Source organism: Varroa jacobsoni, unplaced genomic scaffold, assembly GCF_002532875.2.
Source record: "Varroa jacobsoni isolate VJ856 unplaced genomic scaffold, vjacob_1.0 scaffold_1317, whole genome shotgun sequence".
NCBI classification, from domain to species: domain Eukaryota; kingdom Metazoa; phylum Arthropoda; class Arachnida; order Mesostigmata; family Varroidae; genus Varroa; species Varroa jacobsoni.
Window position 1 is genome coordinate 79334 of NW_019214219.1, and position 15792 is coordinate 95125.

General features: G+C 37.7%; 1 long non-coding RNA gene across 1 annotated transcript; it reads left to right on the forward strand.

Moving 5' to 3' along the window:
• The first annotated feature begins 7603 nt into the window (after positions 1-7603).
• LOC147752331 (uncharacterized) lies at positions 7604-8180 on the forward strand. The gene is made up of 2 exons (XR_015314362.1): positions 7604-7773; positions 7904-8180. It is a non-coding gene; the product is annotated as an uncharacterized LOC147752331 (long non-coding RNA).
• The last annotated feature ends 7612 nt before the right edge of the window (positions 8181-15792 follow it).

Consider the following 15792-nt stretch of genomic DNA (forward strand, 5'->3'; position numbering starts at 1 on the left):
AGAGGTATACGGCGTTTGTACGATAAGTAGGAGGGGTGGGCAGCTGCTAGGACAGATTAGTACGCAGAACCTTGCAATGCTAAACACGACCTGGTGACTTTCAGAGCCGGGTGAGTTTTTTTATCACAAATAAAAAAGGTGACTCACCCTGATGGCTAGAATGTGCAAGAACAGGAACAAGTGCTAAACGATTATAATGCTATAGGGCTCACTGTACATTCCAGGCAGAGCTTCACTGATAGATCTGAAAAGAAAAGAGATAGGGAGACTATAAAACGCTAAGTCCAAAGACCCGCAGAGTGCCGCAGATTGACACCGACTCCTAGCAGAAATCTACGAAGTAAGAAGGTCCTGTGGGATAAGTCAGAAATAGAATTCAACTCATTGGTGGATTGAAAAAATTTTTTACGGTCGAGCAGTATGAAACCGAACTAGAAAAAACTTACGAGTCAAAGCCGGTAACAACCTAGACGGGCCTTAAGAGGCTTTTGAAGATTATAATCTAAGAAAAGCGAAATTTAAGATAAAGATCAGGAACAGCAGGAACATTCCCTGAAGAAGTTTTCTGCAACATATGCAGAAAGACCCATGGGACCGCTTTTATGGGCTCATAAGGGGGGAAGCGGGTAGAACGAAGAAGTATATTTTGCCAGAAGAAGAAAAAGTGAAGATACTAGGATATTTATTCTCATCTCACTAACCCTTAGTTCACAGATACGGACACTGAAGAAGAAATCTCACCTTTTACGAGAAAAGACGTATTGGAGGCGAAAGAACGAATGAAAACAGGTAAAGCGCATGAACTAGACAGAATCCCGGCCCTAGTTATAAGAACTCTTTTCCAGAACTTCCCTGACATGGCCGTTATAGTTGCTGTGCCGATTCTCAACTCAGGCCGTTTCTTACCAGAGTGGCATAAACATGAGGCCGTGTTTAACCCTGAGGATAAAGGCTCCCACAAAGTCGTCTCATGGGGACACTGGCGAAGGGCATCGAGGCCATAATAGAGCAAGGGCTTAGGAACTTTACCAGAGAAAGGGGTGTTCTGCTGTATGTCTGTGACCTGTGGGAAAGATCGGTAGTTAGTAAAGAAACTAGATATTGTATGCAAGGTTTTTCCAAGGGCCTATCCTGGGTCTTCTCCTGCGAAACCTGACGTATGATGGGTTGTTAAGGCTAAGTATTCTGTTTTGGAAATGGCCATCGTTGTCGATGCAGATGACCTCGTTGTTACAATTCAAGCCCCGATGGCAGAACTACTTCACATAAAAACAAATCAGACACTGGAGAGTTCTTAAAGTAGGAGAAAGAACGCAGGTTTCTATCAGATTAAAGGCTACACTACTTATCGACAGAAAGAAATAATCGCCTTTTGCATCCCGTTTGAACGGGGAGAGAATAAACCTGACAAAAGTGGCGAAATTTCTAGGTGTTCAACCCGATCACGCAACGGAAGTGTGCACCACATAGAGCAGAGCGTCACAAACGCGATTAGAAACACCATGAAAATTGCCAGGATACATGCCAAGCATACATGGTACACAGAAAAGAAAGAAGAGGTTTTTCATGGCGGTAGCAGAGTCAATTACGTTTCTAGACAATACCTATTGGTATCACGGTCCAGATGCTACCTAGAAGTGGTCAGAAAATTTTTGCGTTTAGGGTCATCTAAGCTTATTAATCCGTTGGTGGCCTTGATCCTGGTAGGCACGATTCCTAGGGACTAGCGCGATCTCCGACAAATGATGCGGAAGCAAAGTCTAAAGGAAGTGGTAAAAAGTGGGAGATAATATTAATTAGTTCTGAGAGTGAAGTGTTTTTAAGCTATCTATCTTCAAAAGATTAGTAGATCATCGGACGTCTATGTCCTCTGCATTGCCGACCTGGAAAGAATGGCACAGTAGACCCTCGCGACATGTATAGCAGTCACCCCACATCAGAGAAAAACACATAAGAGAAATGAGATCATCTCTAGGAGGTGGCGTAATATTACTTAAGTATATTCTTCATCATTGAATCATGAAAGTATTTGGAGCAGGTGAGCTCTAGCAAAGAGGATATTCCAAGAAGAAGAACGGCTTGTGGCATATAAACAACATCGCGGACGATACTTTGTCGGGTTCAGAGAACGTACGATGACTCATATTTTTGTACAAATGGTTAACTCGTTTGACGGGACGAGGATTTTAAGCAGGGTGACCCCGACCTGATGATCCGATGGCAGTAGTCAATCTCCCCTCTCAGTCTGTAATGCTGTTAAATAGAGATCCCAGCTGATTCGGATGACATTGGATTCCAACAGAAAGGAATTGACAAATGAAACAAATTGTCTTTTATGTAGCTTTGAAGAGTGACATATTTTTATCATGAACTACACGTTTGGGAAAAGGATACAATTTGTGTACGTCTATGGAATGAAAAGGCATAGTATCATAGATTTTTGACCAATCAAGTATAATACTTCTATAAAGCTTTAAAACAAATCTCGTGTTTCTCTCATTCGCTTACTTGCGAACTATATACTTAAAACGTGCCATGTTTGAATGATACGTTTGAATTCGAAGGCCGTCAAAAAGTTTTTATGTAAACAACCCATAATCTAGGTAATTGAATTACTTGAATATGGGCCATTATAAGTCTTCAGCCATGATTCAATCGAGTTTAAAGAATCTACTATTACGATATTGGTTTGATGAAAAAGGTGTTGACTTTTTTTTTTTTTAAGTAAAATTAAAGTACGTTTTTATTTTAAAATAAATATAATTAAACTAGACATGTGCTACTTTAACCGAAGATCTTCTGCCTGTCTTCTGGCAACACCATTATCATATCATTCTATAGCTTCTGTAATTTCGATCACAAAAATAGTGACAAGCAATTTTTGCATCTCTCTATTGAAATTAACACCATATTTGGAGGCGCTTTGCAGATGTCGAAATAGATGTTACTTTGTTAATGGAAGGTTCGAGCTATACAGCGGATGTATTAAAATTTTCTATGGAAATGGTGTCCATTTTTGTGGGCTAGTTAAACATGTATGTGGTCCGGCATTGTCATAATGGATGATGGTGCCCCTTCAGATTACAAAATTCAGCCGATATTTTGGAATGGGTTGTTGTCGTTCGATGTTGGCAGTGAGGGTTCAATGGGATTGTCTTTTGCGATGTCGCAGCAACTCATAATGCACGACTGCTTCCAGTCCTATTCGCCTATTAATCCTATCGCCTGGTTGGCGTCAGTCCGGACTTTGCCACAGATTATGAGGTGCATTGTTCTATTGTTTTCTCTATCTGCATATTAATGTTGCGTATGATCTATTTTTTTTTTTTTTTTTTTATCAATTGCAGTTAGCCGCTTTAGAGATGATTTGCTTTTGTGTCATGTTTCGAATCCTGTAGATGGAATTGCGGTTGACTAAACTGAGCAGCCAGAGATCAGGTTTTTCTACATTCAGCTTTCTTCAAATGTTTTGAAACTGTTGGTGGGGGATGTTTAGTTCCTTAGCAATATGACGGCTACTCGAGTATCGATTCTTGCTCAACTTTCATTTCATTATCCCTTTTCGTAATCGGTCGTCCAGTACGAGGAGAATCTTCCGCATCGAAATTTCCTGAACTAACTTTATACCGTTTTCTTTTGTCGATAATGCATCCTAGGTCTGGGCAGCATTTGTGTCTAAAATTGTAAAATATAGTGAACTTTCCTAGAAGTTTCTCGCCTTAGTTCAAAAAGCATTTAAACTTTGGCAGCAAACTCACTACTACTGCCAAATCTTCAGCTCTCTGGCTTTAAAAAGGCACCAAGGCCGACTTGTCGCAAACTCATACTACCCAAAATGTGATACCTTGAAACTGGCCAATTAGGAAGCGATCAATAAAAGATAAAAATAATGATATTATAGCCAACATGACAGAAGTATGCCGTCGGCCTCGGTTAGTGATTTCGCAATTACATTTCAAAGTATTAACAATGATTTGGCTCAAATTAGTATTTCCTTCTGAAAAGGTGCAGGTTTCGTTCAGAATAGCTACACAAAAGGGCCTTTGCCTTTTAGAACTTGCAGATATTTAGGTACTAACCATTTTTTCTCGTGATCACAGCGCTGAAACTCAACGAGTTGACAACTCACATAAAGCCGCCCGTCGCGCCAGTTTAATAAATAATATATATTCAATATTGAAGCTTTGTTTATTGGATTAGAGTATGGGACTTACTTACCAAACTAGACTTACTAAACTATATTGGGTATTATTAATTACGTTCTTGTAAATATTCATTCTTTTCAAACAGACATAGCTGTCTGCGATCGCGAGAGTTGCGTCTAGGCATCACACGTTCCTTGGCTAGTAACGGTATCAGTAATGGATTTAAAATTTCGCGCGCTTAAACGATACAAGCTTATATTGTGCATACAAAAGATATAATGTGAAATCAACGAGCTTATTTACAAAGAGCTTATTTTAGTATTTTGAAAAGAAAAAGAATACCAACTGATATGCTAATTTGTAGATTATTTCCAAGAGGGTATAGTCGAGTATATATACGTACAGGAAAATTACGCGTTTTATTACGTATAAGACAACAATATTATATCAATCACGGCTTTCTAAAATGTTTAACGAACTACTCGATATTTCAAGCACTCTTAACGAAAAAAAGAAGTTCGAAGTAATAACGTAGCGATATGAATATATGAAGTAGAAGGTTGACCATAATGCTAGTAAAGCGTATACACCAAAGCACAAACAAGCCAAATAGAAACTGTGTTCTTGAAACCCTGTAGGTGTGTATGTAGTGCGTAAACAGCTAGAGCGAGCACGAATTTCCTACGGCCGTTTTGTTAAGCTTCGTGACGGTACTCGTTTACATACTTCTATGAGATAACACAAGATAACTCATTTATTCCGTATTTTAGCATTTCATCAAAATACAAGCTTCAACATTCATGAAGCATGTTGTCTGCGCTAGGTTAAATGCCGTAATTGTCACCTATATGGGTATATATGTATATATATATATATATATATATATATATATATACAACAGGCTATTTGCTGTAAAGCTCGACTGTGTTGTAGATGCCTCAAGGGACAAGCTGCATTTTTCGGTTGCTGCTGCAAAGCGACAGCCATCTGAGTCAGTATCCGACGTAAAACTTGCAGCATTTATTTATGTAGGCAGCTAATTCATAACCGTTTTTTAGCTATTCCATATACAAGAATAAATACTCTGTGACGTTTTCCGTTAGAATGGTATCTAATTTAATAACAATTTTAAATAATATAAAAGTATAATCTTAGTAAACGTGGGCTTAGTGAGAATTAAGCTAAGTATTTAAATTCTATAACTTTCGAAGCTTTCCACGTTAATTTTATAGTTTGAATTTAATTCAGTCTTTCGTTAGTCTTACCACAGTTCCGTCATATGTTGTTCCTATATATATATATTATATATATAAGGTGAGAAAACACTCACTTAAAAATTTGGCTTGTTGCTTAGTTGCATAATATGGCCCAATGAGAACATTTTTGTTTCAGAAAAACTTATAGGGGGAGAACAATCTGTTGTACAGGTGGTTCTGTTTGCATGAGACATAAGGTTAAAGTCACTACCGTCGAACGCATGGCGGCTATGATTGCCTTTATATTATTTAATAAATGCTTTCGTCAACAAAGCTAATTAATCTTTGCATGAACTTCTATCTTTGAGCCAATTGGATCGCCAAAGGCCGGAACACGGCTTCAAACGAAAAGATGTACTGAGACCCCTTTTAGAAATCAATAAGTTCTAGGTTTTTGTTTGCTTTCTTTAGACAGAAATCTTTACCCATGGCATCAAAGACAGTGGTCTGGCTCGCCAAAGAGCACAATTTTGACGTTGACTTCTTTGTGGTGAAATCGAATTGACGCTCTATGATTTTAAGCAACACGCGTTAAAGCTTCAACACCCGCTTTTGTTCGGGTCATTCGAACAAAACAATGAGAGGCCTTTTAGTAACTTAAGTAAAAAAAAAAAAGTTACGAGCGTTTGTCTCAATCTAACCAGTACATAACAACTCACACTGAGTCGGTGGCTTCTTCGTATGATATCTTACTTTGAAGCAGCATTTCTAACTGTCGTACCTCATTTTACTTAGTATTCAACATAGGTCCCGCATACACTGTGCTTGCAGACAACACTTCGATGGGACGATAGTTCTTGAATACGCTAAAAATCGTGGTTCCTATATTTTTCTCTTAGTGCACTAATACCATTCAGATCACAAACGCTAGTACTTCTTTATCGCTTTCATAAGTAGACGTTGTAAACTTTTTTAAAATTTATAATTAATCGACGACCGGACAAGAAATGTTATAGGTGTTCCCCGAAGAATATCATGCGGCTGCTATCCTAGATAAGCCATATAGAATTACGGCTTTAATGAAATACGATGTACTGTTCTGATTTCACAATGTGTTTTTATGTGTCCTATGGAAGCTAACATGGCATAAGAATTAAAATATTATTAAGCAAGTACTGAGTAGTAGCAAGTAGTATAATTTATTATTACTAGCGGAGTAACAGCTGGCGCTTCAATCGCTGTCCGCGATGCCAATTTTCTGCTGACGAGCGTATCGTAAAAATGGCATTGAAAATCAGCTGATGCCAAGGAGATATCTTTGTATTTTTTGGAGCTACTGTACTTCACCCCTACGGTATATGCATATGAGCTTCGTTCAACGCATATAGAAGCTGCTCCCCATTTTATGGAAGCTAAGCGCCATTACATTCGTAAGCAGTGGTTCTATCGAACGTATAGATAGCAAATTAACTACAAACGGAAGTCATCGCATGTTTTCCTGTTATATATACGTTAATAGTAATTCTTAATTGCATGTTTAAGTAAATAGGAATGGCATATTTTTTACAGGCTTGCGCTTCAAACCAAATGTATACACAGTGATTTTAAAGCCAGTATTACCGAAGATGCGTGACGACATATCTTCTCAGGCAGATTAATGTCAAATTAATTATTATTAAATTAATTCAAATTATTGTTTTAACTACCGCCAATTTTAAAGGGGCGACAAACCTTTCTTTTTCCCTGGGCGGAGCGTTCAACACCAATCTCACTCGATAGAATTTCTAATATTAAGCCAGAGATGTTCTCACACTTTTCCTTTGGTTACATTTGTCAGATAATGCAAGATTTTTTAGCATCTTTGGTCTTCATGACTGATGTTTTCCCACAATGATCTTGGGGCTTATTTATTATAGAATCCCCTTGTGTGGATACTTTCGATAATTCATCACAAGCAATACGTCCCAGTGGCCACCTGTTTCAATCACTTCGTTGCTTTTTATCCAGAAGATGTCTTTCAACAATTTAACTTTATGCCATTAGTCACCTAAACATTTTTCTATAATGCAATCTATCTGAATATTTACGAGATTTAGCTAATATTATAACATGGTTATTTGTCAATACAAATAACGATCAGAAAGATAGTTCTTGATTATCATTCTCCAAAATTAATAACCTAAACTTAGAAAAAAGGTAAACTTAGAAAATTTATTTCCGTATATACTACCATTGTTTTTTTGCTAACCATGAGAAAAATTACCAAATGTAATAAAAAAAACGAAAATTTTAAGATTAGCACGTTTATGGCAAAATATTGGCTGATGATAATGAAATGTATTGTTTTCGTTATATCAGTAGATGTATCTACCTAAACATAGATATGCTAAATTTGAAACCTCCTTTCCATGATGGTATTTGTCCTTGGTAAGGTAAGTTCGTTCTAGTCCTTATGGTCCACTTTTTGTTCTTCCGTGTTAGCGATCGGTTGCTATAATAACAAATACTAGTCATAATAATAATCATATTGTTCGTTTTTTTTTGTCTGAGCATCTTCATCAGACAGTTTCCACACGTGCTAGTAACTGGACGCTTATCGATCAGGCAATACTACCGCAGCAGGTATGAAACGTTAAGGCCTCATCCATTATTGGAGAGCCGGCGGCAATACACGAAAGCACGAGGCAAGCACGCAGCTCGCTGAGAATTGCACATACACATATGAAGTTCGGGGAACATCCTTCCAGTTAGTCACAGGAGAGTATAATAACAGAAAGATTCATACATTACATAATAGATGTGTTAACAATAAAAATATAAATGCCTTGAGAACACACTATGTTTTGCATGCAGTTGAAGCGTTTTTTATACTTATAAAATAGACAAAAGAGCATAGATAAGTGTTTGTTTGGAGGCTTTTCTAGATTTAACTAATAAAATATAGGTAATGGTTATGTGTAGGATGTATGGAACAATTCGGTCAGAGCTCGAACAGATAAACATAGTAATTGTCATGTCGAAGCAAAAACAATGTAACAGAAAAAAGTAATAATTTTATATGTAATAGGAAATTAAAGGGGTTTTTTTTTGTTCGTGTTTTGTTTGAGGTTTTAACAAATGCTATTTCAAAAAAATTCACAATTATTAATTATCATTAAAAAGCCAGCTTCTCCCTAAAGTACACGTTATTTATAAATGCTAAGCTGCCTGTAGTGTACCGTTCTATGTATGATTATACAGCTTGTTTTATACATATCGCTATAAGCAATATATACGTTAAACTATCCAAACACTGCGCAAATAATTGAAATAATAAGCTCTATTTCACGCAACAGGTGTTTTTCTTTCAAATTTCGATAGGTTCTTAAGCAAAATCTTACGTTTGTCTCAAAATATGAACACGACACAAGTCGAAGAAAAATGCGTTTTACAAAATGGGTAAGTGTTAAGTTTGACACGTTTTATGTATATATAAAAAATAGCAATGCAGTAATTCGGTAGTTATTTCACACTGACCGCGAAGGGAACTTCCAAAAACCTAGGATAAATCCAAATAAAAGTATAATGTACTTACATGCACGGGTTAAGTAATAAAAATTTATTTATCTAAAGGGGACCGCTGTAAGCATGTACTCTATAGGCCTTCATCGAATACTAGACCTCAAGACAGTACAACCTTGACGCAATGCTTTATGATCTGGCATGGCTATATATACTACGAAATTGCGTCTTGCTACCTGTTTGACACCTTTAAGATGATATCGTAAGATGAATTCATCATTACTTGAACTGATGTCAATATATCTCTATGTATTACACTCAAAATGGTGGAGACGTATTTCAATCGGGAAATCAATTACTTTATCAGATATACATTCTGAGTATTACAAGTACCTTATTTTTGAGTTAATACAAATATGGATCAAATGAGGGTCCGGTAGCCTACCGCTAATCCGCTGATCTACTGCACAAGGAACGCTGTGAATGTAATTCACATAAATACCCCTTACATATACACTGTAGTATAGAAATGGGGTACATAAATGACAGACGTCCCTGTCACGGTCCCTGTAAACGGGGTCTGAAACGAGTTTCGCACTTTTTCCTTTCACCTACATCCATAGACGTAACTGACGTTGTGTTCAAAGGTTCTGTAGCCCATTTTAGACGTTCCAGACTTGATCGGTGTGCGCTATGTACAATATGCACTCATCGACTTGAACTAAAGTTACCTAATACGAAAAAAAAAAAACAATCGTAGGATACGAATCTAGGTTTCCTTCTGGTAGAGGATGTGCATGTAGCTGTGATATGAAAAAAATAACGTTCTATGGGGCTTGGGGAATACTAAAAAAGAGTTGGTTCCACTACAAGAGCTATAGTGCAGTTTCAACAAACGACGGGACACTACCGCCGTCTTAGGCGAACGGACCATTTCGGGCAGGGTTACTTAGCCATCCATTAAATAGCTTACTATATACCATCATTGCATCAGCCTTAAACTGAAGTAGAAAAGAAGCATGGGACAAGAGGAATTAGAACTGGCAGCATGCGCCTTCAGGATAAATAAGACAGATCGAAAATATGTAGACAAGATTGAAATAATAAGTTAGTTTTTTTTTTTTTTAATCTAAAAATACTTGCCAAGATAGAAAGTGCTTGATTGAAGAAAATGTTGACTCCAAATACCATTAGTGAGTATTCTCAAAAACTTCATTGTGGCTCGCGTCGCAAATCTGTCTGACAGCTGAAGTAAGTCTTGTAGAATCATTTGCAAGGATGGAATAGAGTTACGTAGCTGGAATTTAATTATACTTAAAATGGGGGGCCAAAAAGAAATTTTCGGTTGAATTATATCATTATTATTATTATTATATCAATAAATATTTAGGTAACGTAAATATAGATAAAAGTTCCTATCGTCATATCCCTATTGGCTGTCTATGATATATGCACTGGATTGCTTAACATAGGTAGTCTGTGTCGGTTCTTATTATAATTCGATTATAATTTTAGCTGATATAGATGGAAGAGGCCACATTGAACGTTTTCCACAGATTAGTGAAATAAACTGGAAGTTAGATCATTCTAGTATTACATTATTTAAGACGTTTAAGAGGATCCTTGGCCCCTTACTACGCTATCTAATTGCCAGAAAATAAGCACAAGTATGGCTTAAGCAGGTCGGCATAAGACAAGATTTGGTGGCAGACCTATTCATTGCGTACGAGCAACTGCGTCTATTAGATTGCCAAGTGGAAATCGACCGTACGCAAAAACGGCACCACATGTAGGTCGTAGCATATTGTTTTATAATGCCTTTGCCTGGTGTACATTGTTCTTTTTACGCAACACCCTTCACAACGTTTCTCCTTCTACATCATTGCTCGCCTCATCCTAATCCTTTTCGGTTTGTCATATTTTTACGTATTAAGACCTAAACTAAACACGAGTTGCGAGATGAAATTATGAGTTAATCGTAGCTTTGCGTGATATCAACAAGTCATGCTGGTTCATTTCGTACATCTGCACACAGTTTGTTAGCTAAATAAAGTGCAAACGCGTCCTCTAGTCTCAGAAATGCTTTCTATTGTATGCTTCAGAGTGAATTAAATTTACCTATAAAATGTACTATACATATAAAAGTAGGTGTATACAAGTTCCGATACCTTTCAATTTACTCATCGCCTAGATCAAAATTGCTAAATCTAAATCGTTATACTCCCGATTGTTTATAAAATATAAACAACAAAGGAATGATCCTCTCGAAGTAAAAACTTCCTGCATACATACGAAAAGAAGTTAATTAGTTTGTTTGCAGGACATTGTTGAGCCATGAAAAACAACGTTGGGAATTCTCATCTGCAGCCATTAGCTTACTGAAGATATAGTTGTATCTATGTATCCATCGGTTGATTTATTCTTGTGCAACAGAATTAATCACATTAAAGTAGAACTTGTCAAAGGTCAGATCCGCCCATATCGCTATCCTTCGTTCGGCTGGTCAATTTTGGACAGTAGATAACTTAATGCAATGAATTTCATGCAGTTCCAAAGCACAGCACTTCTGTGGTTTTAGGTTTTAATGAAAACATCAACTTACTTGTCCAAACATACGAAACTTGTACAAGGATTCACTTTGCAACGAATAAAGTTCGCTGCCACCTCACTAATCTAGTCATACGATTTCACAATGACGACGTATTGTTGTATTTACTTGGCCCCCTGAGAAACCTTCAATACACCCTTTCTCGTAAGTTCTGACTACACTGAAAGATTGAAATAAGCATGAAGAGAGGTAAAGCCCATGAACGCGCCGCAAATTTTTTGCTAAAGATTTTGACGTTGCTTTTCTTTTAAAGTTAAACAAGAAATAGCTGCTTTTTTTTTCTGCATTGACACGCGATTCTAGTTCTTCTTACAGTCTCGTTCTATCGTTTCGAAGCCTATTGTATCACCGACCTAATGAGACACTCACAATAATAATTACTTTGTATGTCGGCTGTTAATCTCCGGGACAAGATGCCATTCACTCCCTCAAATAGGACACGTCTATGAGGTAAAAAGGTGTAGCGTTGCGTCCACTGCAATATATATGTCTCTTCGACACACAGTCTTCCCCTTAGTAAAGCCCCTTTCCTTGATAAACTCTCTTGCCTCACATGCGCGACAGGGATCGTGACTCACCCGTACCCTCCTATTAGTTAGGGTGATTTATCCGATTTGTTTCCTTTTAACGAGGCCCAAGGTACAGTCAGCTGAAGGTATCGGGGAATGCTACACATTCGAAGCAGAATTTATATTTTGTCCTACTAGGCGCTTGATCTAGCTTTCCTATATATGTTTAGTGTGACCTTCTTCTTCTTCTTGTTTTATTTTCCGTTGCTTATTCGATGTAAATTAGCCTTTGAAGGGCTTTCGAGTAAATCACTTACTTGTTTTAGCCCCGCTGGACCAAGGGCGGTACTCATGCAAGAAGAGAGGCCATCTTTGCCTGTTAGCTGTAATCCCGTACCGAAATTCCTGTTGCCGTCTGAGTAAGTCCTTATATTATTTTCTGTAGCAAGCTGAGCTTTTCTCATTCATAGGTTTTTAGAAATAACTGTTACAGCAGATCGCCCATACATGCTACTAGCTTTGGTCGTATAGGCTGCGCCTTTGCCCCGAACGCCATCATGGGTAACCTAGACTGCTGGGCTATGGAAGATGATCGGCGAACTTCATATCGTCGATTACGTGTCACATATATAGCGCTCTCCGTTTTCTTTATCGTGTGCAAGTATTTATGAATATTTCCAAGCCGAGTCATAACTCGCGTCAGATAGAAGACGGCGGCGCCATGATTCCTGTTGAAACACTTAATGAGGTTAGGGACCAGGCAAGAAGTGGCAATACACCGGCAGAGTGATTCGTTCCTGTATATATTTTCCATGTTTTTTGAGTTCTCGTCACTTTTGTTACCACGATGCCCTGCACTTTTAGAAATTCGTCTAGTCTCACTTCTTTTCTTATCGCGATAGAGCCCCACGTGGGCGCCGCATACATTACCATGGATTTGGTTGCTGTCGTTAAAATCTGCTTCTTCTTTCTGTGGCTTAACTAGGCTTACAGTGGGTTTTTCTGCTAGCCCGTTGGGTATTTCCTTCATTTTCTCAACCACTTACTATGGGGGGCTTTTTGTAAGGGCTCGATCTACCATAAATCGGACATGTTCAGTTTAGTGGGGAATAGATGGGTCTGCGAATTTTGTTTCCCATCAGCACCCTTGTTTCACTCTTTTCTGAGATTATATTATTTTTCGATGTTATTGTTTGTATTCTCTTCAGTTCAAAAACCTCCAGGACGTTTCTATAGATTATGTCCTATGGCAGTATCGATCCCTGGGATACTTTGGGCGGTTATGGCAAAATTCTTTGTCCCATGAGTGACGACCCTGCTGCTAAAATAAGAAGTGATTAGCCTTTAACAACATGGAGAGGCTTCTTTCTTATTACGTCTGTTGCATCCTAAAATTGAAGACGTTTCCAATATCCAGTAAGATAACCACACAGCATTTCGTTGACCCCTAGTTTGTCTTTCTTTTTCCGGCTTCTTGTGAGCTTCTGCTGATGGACGTTCCAGTGAATTAGCTCCAACGGAATATGCGTTGACGATCCAACAGCGCTTCTCTCTTCTCCAATTCTGTCGTTAGTCCCTTATATAATGGCTCCAAAAACTTCCTAACCATGTCCGGAAGACAGATTAACTTGTGTGCTCTGTCGTCTAAATAAAGTGTTTCGGATCTCTTTACAAGAACCAAAATAATTTTTTGCAGGCTACGGCGTACGTTTGCTCATGCAGTGTGTTTACCTTATGTCAGAGAATTTTGGCTTTTCCTGAAAAAGGTCTTTGCGAGCTAGCCAGGTGCTCTGCTCGGTTAGGGTGCTTTACTTTTAGGAACTATTTTCATTATTATTTCGTTTCTTTCTCGAAACGTGAAAGGAACGCTGTAGTTTTTTTGTGCTGTGACCCGGGTTGCTTAAAAACAGCTTGTGGGCAGCTTGCTCGATTAGCTCGTAAGGCTACAGTGGCCGTCGCTTTCCTACTTAATCCATGTCTCTCCCGTGAGGTTTTCCTAGTAAACCGTGTACCATTTCTTGCTCTGTTTTTTGTTGCTACGTTTTTAAATGTATTTATATCTCCTTGAACAAGTGCATACGCCATCTAACTATAAACAAAGATAACCACTCTACAAATTATAATTCAGTCTATGAGCAAAGGGCTAGATAAGTGTGACTTGTCTGCCCAAAAATATATTCTGACAGCTTAAGACAATGCTGATGGTGCCATTAGCTTACAGGAAGGAAATACAACACTAGGGGCTAATATAAGTATCCTAGCTTCATCAAAAATGTACTAAATATGTAATTGCACGAATTTATAAAAAAAAGACTATACTCCGTGTAAAAGACACGCTTTGAAGCAAGGGAATGCACAGAAGAGACAATGATTAGGGTTAATAGATTTCTTGCTAAAGTAACTAACACCACGAAGAAATCGGCAGTGGCATCTCTTGATTTCAAGGAGGGCATTCGACAACGTCAAAACACGAACATTAGTGGACACGTTTAATGCGTTTGGACTTAGCGATAGGGCGCACAGGGTCACTATATTGAATCTTGTTTCACAAATTCGAAAAAAGATGATTATTAATAACACAAGTCCACTGTGGGAAGTACAAGACGGGGCCTTAGAGCGCCCTTCTGGGCCCGATTCTATCTGATATATACATGTCAATCAGTAAATGTTATTAAAATCTTTGTTAATAGTTGTGTCCCTGTTGGTACAATGCTTAGATAGAACGTAAGTCCTACAGGTAGAGTGACAAAGGCTAACAAATGAGATACTTGAAACTAAATATAAAAAGAATCAAAATGCTTAAGGAAATTTAAGTGAGGTAGTGACTCTGCTCAGTAATTATGAATTTCCGTAAAACTGTCTGCTCTGAATCTACAAGTTCGCACATAAAATACAGAATTTTAATCTGCCGTACAGGGCGTACAATATTATTGTAGAACAAACAATATTAATATATAAAAAAAAAAAAAAAAATCAAGAAATACGTTTCGAACAAACGATACTGACGGAAACCGCAAGAACTTGAGATGACCGTTTATTATGATGGTTTCAATGCGAAACATATGATTGTCTAAGGAAGACAAAAGTCTAGAGGCATTGGCCAAGGCTGAAAACAGGCACTTTGAACTAGATTCTCCAACAACATTGGTTCTATAAGCGATTGCAATAGGCTTCCGGTAAACAGAACAATACAGTTATCGTATAATTAACACGAAATATGGCTATCCAGATATGGTTATTAATGAACAATTAATAATCCCATAATAATAAATGTATATATATATATATATATATATATATGTATCTGAATAGTGCTGGGGTCGGATAAAGCAAAAAAAAAAAACTAAATTTAAAGTATAACTTCGCCATTATTTTTGCTTCTTGTTCGGCGTACACACTGCCAATTGCTCTTTCATTCTACACAGAGAGTTAAATATTTCACTAGTCTTATTTAACAATGTGTAGGAGCAATGTAGAATGTAAATTATTACGAATTTTCCTCCGCGAGGCATCTTGGACCTCATAACACCGTATGTATACTGCAAAAAAATAGACACAATATTGACGTCGGTATACAGTCATGATATGTAACTTGTAACATGTTAGAATATGTAACTTGGAATTCACAAAAGCATTGCGTGTTGGCCGTGAGTTTCTTTGCGGGACGAGAACTGATCGAATGCCTAACATCAATCAAAATACGGAGGATCTGAAAAAGGAAAAAAATCTTCATCTCCTGCTATACTTTTTCTGCAAACAGCAAGCCGCAACTTCGGAACACGAATTGGACGAAAGACAAACATAAATGCCTATTTTCCTGCGACCATCAGAGG